We start from the raw sequence: 15,336 nt of genomic DNA, 5'->3' as shown, positions 1-15,336 counted from the left end.
GACAGAGTGAGAACCTAAAAAAAAAAAAAAAAAAAAGAAAGAAAGAAAGAAAGAATTCATAGATCATAAAATTCACCTAAGGCCAGACAGGGTGGCTCACTTCTGCAATCCCAGCACTTTGGGAGGCCGAGACGGGTAAATCATCTGTGGTCAGGGATTCAAGATCAGCCTGACCAACATGGTAAAACCCATCTCAACAAAAATATAAAATTAGCCGAATGCAGTGGTGCACACCTGTAATGCCAACTTCTCGGGAGGCTGAGGCTGGAGAATAACTTGAACCCAGAAAGCAAAGTTGCAGTGAGCCGAGATCGAGTCACTGCACTCCAGACCAAACGACGGAACAAGATTTCTTCTTAAAAAAAAAATTCACCTACTTTAAGTGTACAATTTCACGTTTTTGTAATATATTCATAGGCCTGTGCATGAAATATATGAATATATTTAATATATTCATGTTTTTAATATATTCATAAGCAACACAATCCATGTCTAGAACATTTGTGGCCCTTTCCTGAAAACCCTGTGCCCATTTGTAGTCACCTCTCGTTCCTGCCTTGGGCTACCTGATCTTTGTAAATGTTTTCCCCAAAATCCTAGTTTTTTAAACTTATTTTTATTAAGGCTAGTACACAGTGTGCAAAGTATATTGTAGTACATTGTAAACACTGGTGAAGGAACACAGGGCTGTGATATACAATTTACACAAATAATTCACTTAGCAAATAGTAATGGAATGACTGTTACGTGCCAGACACTGTTCTGAGGCTTAGCATATAGTTATGAACCAAATAGACACAACTACTGTGCCTGTAGAACATACATTCTAGTCAGTGGGGAGGGGACTGCTAATAAACACGTTAAATATAAAAACATAGAATATGTTACATGGTGGCAGGGCACAGTGGCTCATGCCTGTAATCCCACACTTTGGGAGGCCGAGGCAGGCTGATCACTTGAAGTCAGGAGTTCGAGACCACCCTGGAAACATGGTGAAACCTCGTCTCTACTAAAAATACAAAAATTAGTTGGGCGTGGTGGCATGCACCTGTAGTCTCAGCTGCTCGGGAGACCAAGGCAGGAGAATCACTTGAACCCGGAGACAGAGGCTTCAGTGAGCCAAGTTCATGCTGCTGCACTCCAGCCTGGGTGACAGAGTGAGACTCTGTCTAAAAAAAATTTTTTTAATTTAAAAATTAAAATAAAAATAAAAATAAATAATTACATGGTGATAAGTGCTACAGAAAAAATTAATTAGGGAAGGGGAATGATGAGTGTTTTCATTTTGTGAAATACTGACATACTGGTATGAAAAACTTATCTGAAAGAAGTTCTGTTGGAGATTTTCAAAGGCCAATATTAAAAGAAACTTAAGAGATGGTATTTTTTTTTGAGAAGGAGTTTTGCTCTGTCACCAGGCTGGAGTGCAGTGGCGCAATCTCAGCTTACTATAATCTTCACCTCCTGGGTTCCAGCAATTCTCCTGCCTCTGCCTCCCGAGTAGCTGGGACTACAAGTGCAAACCATCACATCCAGCTAATTTTTTGTATTTAGCCTGTATTTAGACTCGATCTCCTGGCCTGGTGATTCACCCGCCTCAGCCTCCCAAAGTGCTGGGATTACAGGCGTGAGCCACCGTGCCTGGCCTAAGAGATAGTATTTTGACCTGGAAATGAGAGCACTTAAATTCAGCCACCTGTCCACTTTGAGATCCTGGAAGGGGCAATGTGTGCAGAGAATAAAGAAGGAAGAGCAAAACAGAGAAATACTTAGTGTGTATGGGCGGTCACTGTCAGCCTTGGTGCTCCTAGCCTGGAGCTTGACTGGACCCAGAGGGAGAGCGCCTTTAAAACTGAGTGTGTCTGAAAAGCCTGGGCACAGGCTGGCTGTGATGGACACTCTGCTCACATTCCTAGGCCAATGCTGGGTCCTTGGTCTTCCCCGGCTAATTTGAAGAGAAGCACTCTCTTAAACTCAGGAGCTCGGAAAGTTGCTGGTGAGAGATAACCTGGGAACTTTCTGCCCCAGGCCTGGCGTCTGGGTTCTAGGCCTTCTTATTTATTCATTCTATGATGAGTCTTCACTGTGATGGCTTCTGGAGCTCAGCAGTGAAACTCAGACAAAGATGCTGACATGATAATCTACTGGGAGAAACACTTTCTTTTTCACCTTTTTTTTTTAGAAATGGGGTCTCACTATGTTGCCCAGGCCAGTCTTGAACTCCTAGCCTTAAGTATTCTTTCTGTCTCAGCCTCCCAAAGTGCTGGAATTACAGTTGTGAGCCACTGCACCTGGGTCTGGAGAAACACTTTTAAAGTAATTTCAGGGAGGCTGAGGCGGGTGGATCCCATGAGGTCAGGAGTTCAAGATCAGCCTGGCGAAACCCCGTCTCTACAAAAAATACAAAAATTAGCTGGGCGTGGTGGTGTGCCCCTATAATTCCAGCTACTTGGGAGGCTGAGGCAGGAGAATCACTTGAACCCAGGAGGTGTAGGTTGCAGTGCACCAAGATTGCGCCATTGCACTCTAGCCTGGGCAACAGAGCAAGACTCTATTCCCATAAATAAATAAATAAATAAATAAATAAATGTGATTTCAATAAAGTGTGGTAACCTGCTGTATAGCACAGTGGTTTAGGTCTCTAACTTAGGAGCCAGATGGTGTGGGTCTGCGTTTCTGCTCTGTAACTTTAAGTGACTCCATTGCTTTGTGCCTCAATTCCCTCACTTTTAAAATGGGGATGATGATAATAATGGTATCTATTCCATGGGAGAAGAACAGTGCCCTACATCGTGAAGGCTAAATAACTACCATAGACGTTTTCCCTAGTTGCAGAAAAGAAGGCTGAGTTTGCTTAAAAAGTGGCCTCAGGGAAATGAAGAATCTACACCCACTATCACCTGTATTCCCCTGGAAGATTCCAGCACAAGGCTGTGGGCCAATAACATTTCCTAGCATTTGACTTATCCTGATAAGCCCACTGGCTTGGGAGTGGAGTGCATTTACCTTTTTCCCAATTCGACCTAAATAAAAGAAGAGAAGCTTCAGGGTGGAGGAAGGATAGAGAGGGGCTTTGAATTTCTTCACCATATAGGTCACTATTCTCATGTGGTTGGTTCCTTTTCCTGATTACTTAATAGGCTTGACAGGCTGTAAACCCACCTCCATGGGCAGGTGAGATCAGTGCAATATCAGGTAGGTAGAGCCCCATGTCCCTCTTGAGAGCAACGAGATTCGGTGGTTCCCTCACCCACACCCCTTCAGCAAATGCCCCTTGGATGCTTTCCCCAGAAGCTTCTACCATAGGAACATGGGACTTCAAGTTCCTTCCAAGGGCATCCTTGATTCTAGACTAGGAACAAGGCCCTGTTGGAAATAGATGCTCGGTGCTGCAAGGAAAAATTAGCACTGAGACAAAGGATCTCTCAGCAAAGCAATTTTCACTTCCTGCACTGCAGGAAGGGTATCCTCACTAGCCATCTTGCCATGAGGGTACAAGAAACAAAGGAAAAGCAGGCATATTTATCCCTTCCGCATTTGGGGGTCCTCCTTACTGCTGTATCTGATCTCCACTGGCTGGAACCAAATCTCATAATCTAAATTAAAACCTGATTGGCTAACAACTTAAAACTCTTAAACAGGAATCGGGCATAGGCCGTGAGCTGGTACATGCCTGTGAGCATACCTAGGACAGAGATTTTGGTTAAAGTACAAGGACATAGAATATACTATGTGCCTGTAAGCATGGCATGTCTCACAGCTACATCGGATAGGGCTTAACAAAGAGTTATTATCAAATTTATTCTTTAACAAGAAAGGAAACTTTAGAGGCACTTTTACTTCCCACAGGCCCCAACACCATTTCCAGTTTACATTACCTTTATTTAATCTGTTCAACTTAAGCACAAGGTGAAATTAAATGACAAACATTGGTTTATAGAATTACCCCAAATCATACAGCACTGGCAATGAAAAAAGAGAGCCATATGCATTATCCCCCGTTACCCAGGGAACCTCTTATGTCCCCGGTGAAATGAATGAATCCTAAGTAAATGTGCTTTTATCTGGTTGCCACAGAGAAATTAAAAGTCAGTAGAAAGAAGAGAAAGAGAGAGTGAGAGAGAAAGAAAGAGAAAGAAAAAAAAGGAGGAACGAAGTTTTCCTTTTCCATTTGGAAATTAAATTCCAAAGCCCTGCCTCTTCATTTGTTTGTTTGTTTGTTTTGTTTTCTTGTTTTTTGTTTTTTGGTTTTTTGAGAGAGTCTCACTCTCTCACCCAGGCTGAAGTGCACTGGTGTGATCTTGGCGCACTGCGACCTCCACCTCCTGGGTTCAAGTGATTCTCCTGTCTCAGCCTCCCAAGTAACTGAGATAGCTGGGATTACAGGTGCCTGCTGTCATGCCTGGCTACTTTAAAAAATTTTTAATTTTAATTTATTTATTTTTGAGATGGAATCTTGCTTTCTCACCCAGGCTGGAGTGCAATGGCACAGTCTTGGCTCACTGCAACCTCTGCCTCCCAGGTACAGGCAATTCTCCTGCCTCAGCCTCCTGAGGAACTGGGATTACAGGCACCTGCCGCCATGCCAGGGTAATTTTTGTATGTTTTTTGGTAGAGATGGGGTTTTACCATGTTGGCCAGGCTGGTCTCGAACTCCTGATCTCATAATCCGCCTGTCTCGGCCTCCCAAAGTGCTGGGATTACAGGCATGAACCACTGTGCCAGGCCCTTTTTGTACTTTTAATAGAGATGGTGTTTCGCCAGGTTGGCCAGGCTGGTCTCAAACTCCTGACCTCAGGTCATCCACCCATCTTGGTCTCCCAAAGTGCCGGGATTATAGGCATGAGCCACCATGCCCGAACTTCATTTGTTTTTAAAATTGCACTATTATCATTCCCATTTAAGAATTCCTACATGGAGTTTTGAAGACTTCCCGAATGGACGAAGCTTCCAGGATTAGGATGCCATCTCTGGAGAGCTCACTCAGCCTGTGGCCAGGGAGCTGCCTGTTTCCTCTTGGTCACTTTCACTGCAGTTTTGGGAACAGTTGTGTCTTAAGTTTCTGATGTACAATTATCCTGAGCAGTGAAAAACAGGGTTTCAGCACACACAGTTCTTCTTTAGCTCTATATATAAATCATTATTTGATAAATAGTAGAGACAATTAACTACTCTCTAATTTGTCCTACTTTGACTTTAAAAGTAGTCATTAAAATGATCTTTTCTAGCACAAATGTATGTTGAAGTTGCAGACTCAGGAGTATATATTCAGGGCAACTTGAATCTATGTTTCCAGGTTAAAAAATGTTTTGAAAACATTTCACGCAGGGCGTGGTGGCTCACACCTGTAATCCCAACACTGAGACTTAAAAATGTGACTAGTTTCTTTTGGTTTCCAATCACAGTCTCTCAAGCCGTTCTTTAAATATCTGCTTTTGCGTTTGAGCGAGCCTGGGTCTCCTTTTCTCCAGCTTCTTTACTCATCCTCTTCCTCACTTCCCTTCCAAATCAGCTTGTCTTTCTCATCCATTGGGTTTGGTTACTTCTTCTTCCTTGATGCTCCGCTCCAAAGCACTGAAAATACAAAAAAAAAGTAACTAGGCGTGGTGGCACGTGCCTGTAGTCCCAGCTACTCAGGAGGTTGAGGCAGGAGAATCACTTGAACCCAGGAGTCAAAAGTTGCAGTGAGAAGAGGTCATGCGACTGCACTCCAGTCTGGGCAACAGAGGGAGACCCCATCTAAAACAAAACAAAACAAAAACAGAACAACACCAAGAACAAAAAAACCCAAACATTTCAGATGTCTGTATCCCTGGGATGCAAGGTTGGTTCAACATAAACAAATCTATAAATGTGATTCATCACATAAACAGAACGAAAGGCAAAACCCACATGATTATCTCCATAGATGCAGAAAGGCTTTCATTAAAATTCAACACCTCTTCATATTAAAAACTCTCAGTAAATAGTGAATAAAGTAGGTATTGAAGGAACTTACCTCAAAATAATAAGAGCCATCTATGACAAATGTACAGTCCACGTCATGCTGAATGGGCAAAAGCTGGAAGTATCCCCCTTGAAAACTGACACAAGACAAGGATGTCCTCTCTCACTGCTCCTGTTGAGCATGGTATGGAAGTCTTATGCAGAGCAATCAGGCATTAGAAAGAAATGAAAGGCATCCAGATCAGAAGAGAGCAAGTCAAACTGTCCATGTTTGTGGATAGCATCATCCTATACCTAGAAAACCCCGTTCTTGGCCCCAAAGCTCCTTAAGCTGATAAACAATATCAGCAAAGTCCCAGGATACAAATTCAATGTGCGAAAATCACTACCAACAACAGTCAAGTGGAGAGGTACGCAATCCCACTCACAGTAACTCCAAAAAAACAATTAAAATACTGAGCAAGATGCTAACCGGGGAGCTGAAAGATCGCTACAAGAACTGCAAAACACTGCTCAAAGAAATCAGAGATGACACAAACAAATGGAAAAACATCAAGTCTCACTTCTTTATAAATTACCCAGTCTCAGGTAGTATTTTTTTTTGGGGGGGGGACGAAATCTCACTCTGTTTTTAGGCTGGAGTGCAGTGGTGCGATCCCGGCTCACTGCAACCTCCACCTCCCGGGTTCAAGAGGTTCTCCTGCCTCAGCCTCCTGAGTAACTGGGACTACAGGTGCATACCACCACGCCCAGCTGATTTTTATATTTTTAGTAGAGATGGGGTTTCACCATGTTGACCAGGATGGTCTCAATCTCTTGACCTCGTGATCCACCCGCCTTGGCCTCCCAAAGTGCTGGAGGGTGCCCGGCCCTCAGGTAGTGTCTTTATAGCAGTGTCTTGCTGGACGTTTGAATGTGGAGATTCTGTGCTTAAGAGTGAACTCCTGGCTGGGAGTGGTGGCTCATGCCTGTAATCCCAGCACTTCGGGAGGCTGAGGCAGGTGAATCACCTGAGGTTAGAAGTTCAAGACCAGCCTGACCAACATGGTGAAACCCTGTCTCTACTAAAAATATAAAATTAGCCAGGCGTGGTGGCACATGGCTGTGATCCCAGTTACTCAAGAGGCTGAGGCTGGAGAATCTCTTGAACCCGGGAGGTGGAGGTTGCAGTAAGCTGAGATCGAGCCACTGCACTCCAGCCTGGGCAACAGAGTGAGGCCCTGTCTCAAAAAACAAAGCAAACCAAAACAAAAATTATTTCCAAGACTCTGTGTCATGCAGCTCTGAAGAGGGCGCGCGCACACACACACACACACACATCAATCATTCTGTTAAAGTCACTATTTGTGCTGTTGCCTAATTATTAATACTTTAGTTCACACAAACCTAACTTTAATTAATTTCTTTAATTTAAACTTCCAAATAAAATAAATAAAATAAAAGGCTGGGTACAACATCTCACACTTTGTAGTCCCAGCACTTTGGGAAGTTGAGGCAGGAGGATTGCTGGAGCCCAGGAGTTTGAGACCAGCCTGGGCAATATAGTGAGACCCTATCTCTATAAAAGTAAATAAGATAAAATAAACTGCCCCTTTCCCCCGTAAGTTTAGGGTTCTTCTCTGTTGTCCTTTCCTTACAGTGTTTCCAGAAAATTCAGAACCCTAGAGATGCCGGGAGTTGGGATTTGCGACATGGCTTGATCTCCATGTAGTGTTTTCAAGACTTTAATTAGCTACTTACCCTCATTTCTTCATTTAGTATCTCACCCGTTCCCTGAGCTAATCCTAGTGACCTGAAATCTCCACAAGTTTTTTCTGTGGAAAATGAGAATATTCACTTCTGTGACATCCCTTCCCCTCCCATAATAAGAAGTGATCATTGTTGATAAAAGGTCACTTTTTTTTTTTTTAACTAGGATGATCCTCACTCCAGCCCTTTGAAGACACTGTTGTCATCTTCATTTACAGATGAGATGGAAGCACAGAGAGGGTAAGTAACCCACTCTGGGTCACACAGTGAAGGGAGTGCAGAGCCGGAACTTAAACCCAGGCAGCTGGCTCCAGAAAGCTCCAGAGATCTCCAGAGCCCACACCTGGCCTCTGAGGGCAGTGCCCACATAGCAAGGACCAATATTTCTGCTGACTTCTCCCCAGAGCTTCAGTACCATGGAAAAATTGGTGTCACAGATGAGAAACACCAGGTGACTGCAGGCACTATCTAAGCTCACCATGTGACTTGGACACATGCCATAGCTCTTCTGGGCCTTTCTTATTTCATAAGAAATAACACACATAGAGGGATTAGCATAAAGAATTTAATAAACATTCTCTATTATTATTTGGAGACAAATAGAACTGGCTGACCAGGCGTGGTGGCTCACACCGGTAATCCTGGCACTTTGGGAGGCCAAGGTAGGGGGTTCACTTTAGCACAGGAGTATGAGACCAACCTGGGCAACATAGTGAGATATCGTCTCTCCAAGAAAATAAAAAATTAGCTGGACATGGTGTCCGACACCTGTAGTCCCAGCCACTCAGGTGACTGAGGTAGGAGGATTACTCGAGCCTGGGAGTTGGGGCTGCAGTGAGCTGTGATGGCACCAGTCTACTTCAGCCTGGGTGTCAGAGCGACATGCTGTCAAAAGAAAAGGAAAGAAAAGAAAGAAAGAAGGAAAGGAAGGAAGGAAGGAAGAGAGAAAGAGAGAGAGAGAAAGAGAAAAAGAAAAAAATGAGAGAGAAAAAGAAAGTCACCTAGCCTTTCTACATTGTAGCTTCCTTTATGTAAAATAGAAATTATCATAAATAACTCCCAGGGTTGTTGTTAGATTTCTTAGGACGTTGTCTGACAGATTAGGGAAACTAGTAAACAGTAGTCTTTAGCAATATTAGCTATTATATAAAATCCCAAGTTCTAGAAGCAACCAATTTGTTTTCCAAGTAAAGCAGACCTTCCTTTCATTAAACAGAGACTAAAATAAGGACATGAGCCCCATCTCCGTCCAGCTAGTCCCCAGAGAGAACACCCACCCTGAGGCCCACCAGCCAGCAATGTTGATGGACTTCAGGGATAAATGACTAGGCTAAGTCCCCTTGAATGATTTCTAAAATGCCTATCACTGACCCTAAAAGCCATCAGACCAGCAGGAAAAAATCATCAAACAATGCAACCAAACACAAGCCAAAGCTCTGCCGTCTAGCCAGCTTGTGGGATAGAGATAGGAATGAATGCACACATTTAGAGGCAGTCCAGTGGGCCGATATATCCAACATAGGTACACGGCCCTGGGTCCAATGTGCTGAGGGATGTCTATTGTGACCTGCAATTTGGAGTGGTGGGACTGCTGGGTGCCATTTGCAAAATGATCCTGAAATCTGACAGGAAAATACTGCTCGACAGTCATGCCTAATATGGGTAAAATTGAAAATCACATGGTGGATGTTAATTCTATGCCAGGTTATTTAAAAAAATAAGCCCAAGAGGATACAAAAGATGAAATAACAGTTTCTAGGCCAATTAGAAAACGAGGTAATAGTCTTATGAGTGAGTCAGAGAAAAAATCCACAACAACAACCTCGATTATTTTTCTCTGTTGGGTGATGTGGTTTTAAAACAATGACCTGCACATCCTGCTTGCACCAGCTGTTAAAAATACCATTTGGGGTTTTTGTTTTAATCTCTCCTGGGGATGGGCTATGATACCAATTACCTTTGTATACAGAGCAACTTTCATCTTAAGCAAAGGGAAGCTGGAAATTTTGTAGAGCAGCAAAGTAATTCAGAAATATACAGTCTGGGTAAAATGGTGAGACCCGTCTCTACACAAAATACAAGATTTAGCTGGGCATGGTGGTATGCACCTGTAGTCCCTGCTACACTGGAGGCTGAGGTGGGAGGATCACTTAAGCCCAGGAGGTCAAGGCTGCAGTGAGCTGAGATTGTTCCTTTGCACTCCAGCCTGGGCAACAGCAAGATCCTGTCGCAAAAAAAAAAAAAAAAAAAAAAAAATTGGGCGCAGTGGCTCACGCCTGAGTCCCAGAACTTTGGGAGGCCAAGGCGGGCAGATCATGATGTCAGGACTTGGGAGACCAGCCTGGCCAACATGGTGAAACCCATCTTTACTAAAAATACAAGAATGAGCTGGGCCTGGTGGTGCAGGCCTGTAATCCCAGCTACCCAGGAGGCTGAGGCAGGAGAATCACTTGAACTCAGGAGGCAGAGGCTGTAGTGAGCTAAAATCAAGCCACTGCACTCCAGCCTGGGTGACAGAGTGAGATTCCATCTCAGACCAAAAAGAAAAAAAGCGGAAGAAATAAAAAGAAATGTAAGGAATCAACTCTGACGCCTGTGGACAAGCTTGAAGCTTGATTCGACTGGATTTGTGTCTCCCTCTTTCCTCTCTCTCCCTCCAGTGATTTCACAGTTCTGCATACATTTCTTGCACACCTGCCATGTTCTAGGCACTAAACAGAGGTAGAAAGCAGAAACCTTCACTGTGGAGACCCGGTCTGTCCACTGCACGCTGTGCCGTCTCAGGCATGTTATGTAACTGTTTGTTTGCTGAGGCTGAAGAGAAAATGATTGCTCTGAGCAGACAGCCAATGAACCAAAAATAGCCTTGAAGCCCCTAACATACATTTCATTCAACACTTAATGTGTTCAGTCCTCTGGAAGTTCATTTCAAGAATCGCTTTGAGACTTTTTACTGCAGTCTGTTTAATAAGCATAAACTGGATACTTGAACAAAACAAATACCAAAAAAAAAAAAAATGTGTCAACAGCGCTCTGTGTAGCAGGAAATGTCCATTCCATGTCGGTGGATGGTGCGTGACTGAGGCGAACATGCTAGTTACCCAGAGCTCGTTCAGGAGAAATGCCAGTTCTTTTTTTTTTTTTTTTAACTTAAAGTTCTAGGATACACGTGCAGGACATGCAGGTTTGTTACATAGGTAAACGTGTGCCATGGTGGTTTGCTGTACCTATTAACCCAGCACCTAGGTATTAAGTTCCTAATGCATTAGCTGTTTATCCTGATGCTCTCCTCCCCAGCCCCCAACAGACCCTAGAGTGTGTTGTTTTCCTCCCTGTGTCCATGTGTTCTCATTGTTCAGCTCCCACTTATGAGTGAGAACATGTGGTGTTTGGTTTTCTGTTCGTGTGTTAGTCTGCTGAGGATAATGGCTTCCAGCTTCATCCCTCTTCCTGCAAAGGACATGAACTCATTATTCTTTACCGGGGATAGTATTCCATGCTGTGTATGTACCCCATTGAATCTCTGAACGGGATCCCCTGGGAAATTGTTAGAAATGTCCATTTTTGGGTCCCAGATCCACTGAATCTGAAACTCTGGAGTTGGGGTCCAGAAATGGATTTTTTTTTTAGATGGACTCTTGCTTGTTGCCCAGGCTGGAGTGCAGTGGCACAATCTCAGCTCACTGCAACCTCCACCTCCAGGGTTGAAGCAATTCTCCTGCCTCAGCTTCCTGAGTAGCTAGGACTACAGGCATGTGCTGCCACACCCGGCTAATTTTTGTATGTTTAGTAGAGACAGGATTTCACCATGTTAGCCAGGATGGTCTCGATCTCCTGACCTCGTGATCTGCCTGCCTCGGCCTCCCGAAGTGCTGGGATTACAGGCATGAGCCACAGAAATCGATTTTAACGGCCCTCCGGTTGATTACAATGCATGCTGAGGGATGTTTTTTCATAATTCACATTTTCCAGTCATGTCATTCTAATGAATCTTAATTCTATGTAAAACTTGGTAAAAAGCCTTCTGACCACCTTTTCCTCTCAGTAACTTGAGTTTCAGGTTTAACTTCCACAGCTGGAAGCTTATACTGCCAGAGTTCTTTAATTTGAAAGCATTGTAAACTGTTTTGCTTATAACACCTTAAAACACTCTATTTCTGGGCTGACATGCTGGCTTATACCCATAATCCCAGCACTTTGGGAGGCTGAGGTGGGTGGATCACAAGGTCAGGAGTTCGAGACCAGCCTGGCCAATATGGTGAAACCCCATCTCTACTAAAAATACAAAAAAAAAAAAAAAAAATTAGTCAGGTGTAGTGGTGCTTGCCTGTAATCCCAGCTATTTGGAGGCTGAGGTAGAAGAATTGCTTGAACCTGGGAAGCAGAGGCTGCAGTGAGCCAAGATCACGCCATTGCATGCCGGCCTGGGAGACAGAGCGAGACTCTCAAAAAAAAAAAAAAAAAAAAAGAATGTTACTACTAGTAGAATAATATTACTACTGGTGGGTAGTAAATGTTCCTTCGGGGCTGAAATAATACATCACGTACAACTGGAAGTCATGAGCTAAGTCCTATATAGAAACACTTCTTCTCCAGGATGGCATCATCACCTAAATACTGCAGAGCGTCTGTCAGAGCCAATGGGCTCAGCCATCCAAGGCAACTCCACCACCCCCCGTCTCTTCCTTTTGTAGTCTGCTCTTAGGTCCATCAGGGGACCAGAGGTTTTAGTGAAAAAGCTAGTTCCGGCTGGGTGTGGTGGCTTACACCTGTAATCCCAGCACTTTGGGAGGCCGAGGTGGGTGGAAAACTTGAGGTCAGGAGTTCGAGACCAGCCTGGCCAACATGATGAAACCCCCGCCTCTACTAAAAATGCAAAAAAAAAAAAAAAAAGAGAGAAAAAAATAAAAAGAAAAAGAAAGTTCCACTTTAACTTATAAAGTTAGTGTTTATTAAGCACATAATATGATCCACTAACTCTGCTAATAACTTGACACACTTGGCCTCACTTGGTATTTCCAGAGGCACCAAGAGAGGGATTTCTCGTATCTTCATTTTCCAAGTGAGAATTCTGAGATTTTGAGAGGTAAGTGACAGCCACAATCACAGAGGACTTGAACTTGGTGTGTCTGGCTCCTGTCCTTCTCCCTTGGATCAAAGGTGAGTTCATGTGGTGAACACAGGTCCGAGTCACAGACACCAAGCCCTTCTTGGGATTCATCTTGTGCCTGGATTTTCTTTTCTTGGGCTGTATTATCTCCCTGGCACTCCTTTCTCTTTCGTGCAAACAGACATCTGGTAGTTCGGCCTCATGAGGTCACCAGATGTGCCCAAGTGGGTTTCAAACCCCGGATTAGACAGAGTTTCGGTTCAAGCTAGGACAGCCTCCTCCTCCTGACTAGTCAATCAGTGCTTCGTTAAGTGCTTATTATAATGATTTTGCTTTATAATTACCCACAGAGCTTTAAAAACGCATGTACTTGGGCCCCACCCCAGTAATCTCAATTTATTGATTAAGGCTGTAAGGCCTGGAATATTTCTATAAGCTTTTTTTTTAGAGGGAGTCTCACAGAGAGAGTTGCTCAAGTGGCTTTAGTGAGCCACCATGCCTGGTTGTCTCCCAAGTCTTCTAAGAAATTATTATCAAAGGTGACAATTATTACTGTCACATGTGTTTGGGATTGAATTTATGCAACCTGCATGGTCAGGGTATTCTCACAGCCAAGAAATTAACATGAGCAGTGGTCTCAAGGATGGGCGCCTTGACTCACACCTGTAATCCCACCACTTTGGGAGGCTGATGTAGGTGGATAACTTGAGCTCAACAGTTCGAGACCAGCCTGAGCAACACGGCAAAACCCCATCTCTACAAGTACAGAAAACTAGTCAGGAGTGGTGGTGCATGACTGTAGTCTCAGCTACTTGGGTGACTGAGGTGGGAGAATGGCTTGAGCCCAGGAGACAGAGTTGTAGTGAGCTGAGATGGCACCATTGCACTCCAGCCTGGGTGACAGAGCCAGATTCTGTCTAGAAAAGAAAAAGAAGTGGTCTCAGGCAGTGTTTCTCCATGTTGGTCAGGCTGGTCTTGAACTCCCAACCTCAGGTGATCTGCCTATCTCTGTCTCCCAAAGTTCTGGGATTACAGGCGTGAGCCACCTGTATTCAAGGGTATCTGGTGATACCCTGAAACTTTGAAAGAAGCAAGTAAGTCTGTAAATCTCTGGAGAAGGAACATGCCCTCTGCCCAGACTTCCCTGGATTTTCATAGGCAAATCCCCACAGATAATGAGCTCACCATCCAAAATTCCACATCCCACAGGGGAGCTCTCCATGTGAACAGAGTTAAACCAACAGCTGGGTCAAAGTGCCAGGAACTCTAGACAATAGAACAATGGGTTGAAGACCATGGTGCATGTTTGCTATGGTTTGTACGTGTTCGCTCCAAAATGTTGAAACTTAATGTGTTGATATTAAGAGATGAGGCCAGCCGGGCAGAGTGGCTCATGCCTGTAATCCCAGCACTTTGGGAGGCTGAGGCGGGTGGATCATGAGGTCAAGAGATCGAGACCATCCTGGTCAACAAGGTGAAACACCGTCACTACTAAAAAACACAAAAATTTGCTGGGCGTGGTGGTGCGCGCCTGTAGTCCCAGCTACTCAGGAGGCTGAGGCAGGAGAATTGCCTGAACCCAGGAGGTGGAGGTTGCGATGAGCCGAGATGGCGCCATTGTACTCCAGCCTGGGTGACAAGAGCAAAACTCTGTCTCAAAAAAAAAAAAAAAAAAAAAAAAGAATGACCTTACCTACAATCAAGTGTGACAACCATTTAAAGGGTTTGTCACATTATTCATATTTCTCACCAGCATAGTTTTTTGTTTGAGGTGTTGTCGCCAGCATTGTCACAACTTTAGGGTTTCTAGAGTTTCTCTCCAGTATGAATCATCTTATGTCTGTTAAGGATTGAGGACGTTGAAGGCTTTGCCACATTCTTCACACTTTTAGGGTTTCTCTCCATTATGAACTGTCTTAGTTCTAATAAGATTTGAGGACTCGCTAAAGGCTATGCCACTTCCTTCACATTTGTAGGATTTCTTTCCAGTACAAAAAAAAAGAGATGAGGCCGAGTGCAGTGGCTCACACCTGTAATCCTAGCACTTTGGAAGGCTGAGGTGGGCGGATCATAAGGTCAGGAGTTCAAGACCAGCCTGGCCAATAAGATGAAACCCCATCTCCACTAAAAATACAAAAATTATCCGGATGTGGTGGCACGTACCTGTAGTCCCAGCTACTCGGGAGACTAAGGCAGGAGACTTGCTTGAACCTGGGAGATGGAGGTTGCAGTGAGCTGAGATGGCACCACTACACTCCAGCCTGGGTGGCACAGCAAGACTCAGTCTCAAAAAAAAGAAAAAGAAATGAGACATTCTAGGAAGTTGGTAAGTCAGAAGACTCCACCCTCATGAATGAATGAATGCCTCATAAAAGAGCCAGAGGGAACCAGCAGAGGATTTGGTTTGCCCTCTATCTTCCAACATGGGAGAACACAGCATAAAGACTCTCATCATACACTGAATGCCTACATCTTGGACTTCCCAGCCTCCAGATCTGTGGGAAATAAACATCTACTGTTTGTAAATTACC

The 15,336-nt window shown here is 44.1% G+C and overlaps 1 long non-coding RNA gene across 1 annotated transcript; it reads right to left on the bottom strand.

Annotated features, from left to right (window-relative positions):
* Positions 1-4,432: 4,432 nt before the first annotated feature.
* LOC144581622 (uncharacterized) lies at positions 4,433-6,140 on the bottom strand. Its single transcript, XR_013532686.1, has 2 exons — positions 5,999-6,140; positions 4,433-5,574 (listed from the first exon to the last, which is right to left on the bottom strand). It is a non-coding gene; the product is annotated as an uncharacterized LOC144581622 (long non-coding RNA).
* Positions 6,141-15,336: the final 9,196 nt, after the last annotated feature.

The sequence above is a fragment of the Callithrix jacchus genome, chromosome 2, assembly GCF_049354715.1.
Source record: "Callithrix jacchus isolate 240 chromosome 2, calJac240_pri, whole genome shotgun sequence".
NCBI classification, from domain to species: domain Eukaryota; kingdom Metazoa; phylum Chordata; class Mammalia; order Primates; family Cebidae; genus Callithrix; species Callithrix jacchus.
The sequence above is the reverse complement of the archived record's forward strand: the minus strand, read 5'-3'. Positions and strand labels throughout refer to the sequence as shown.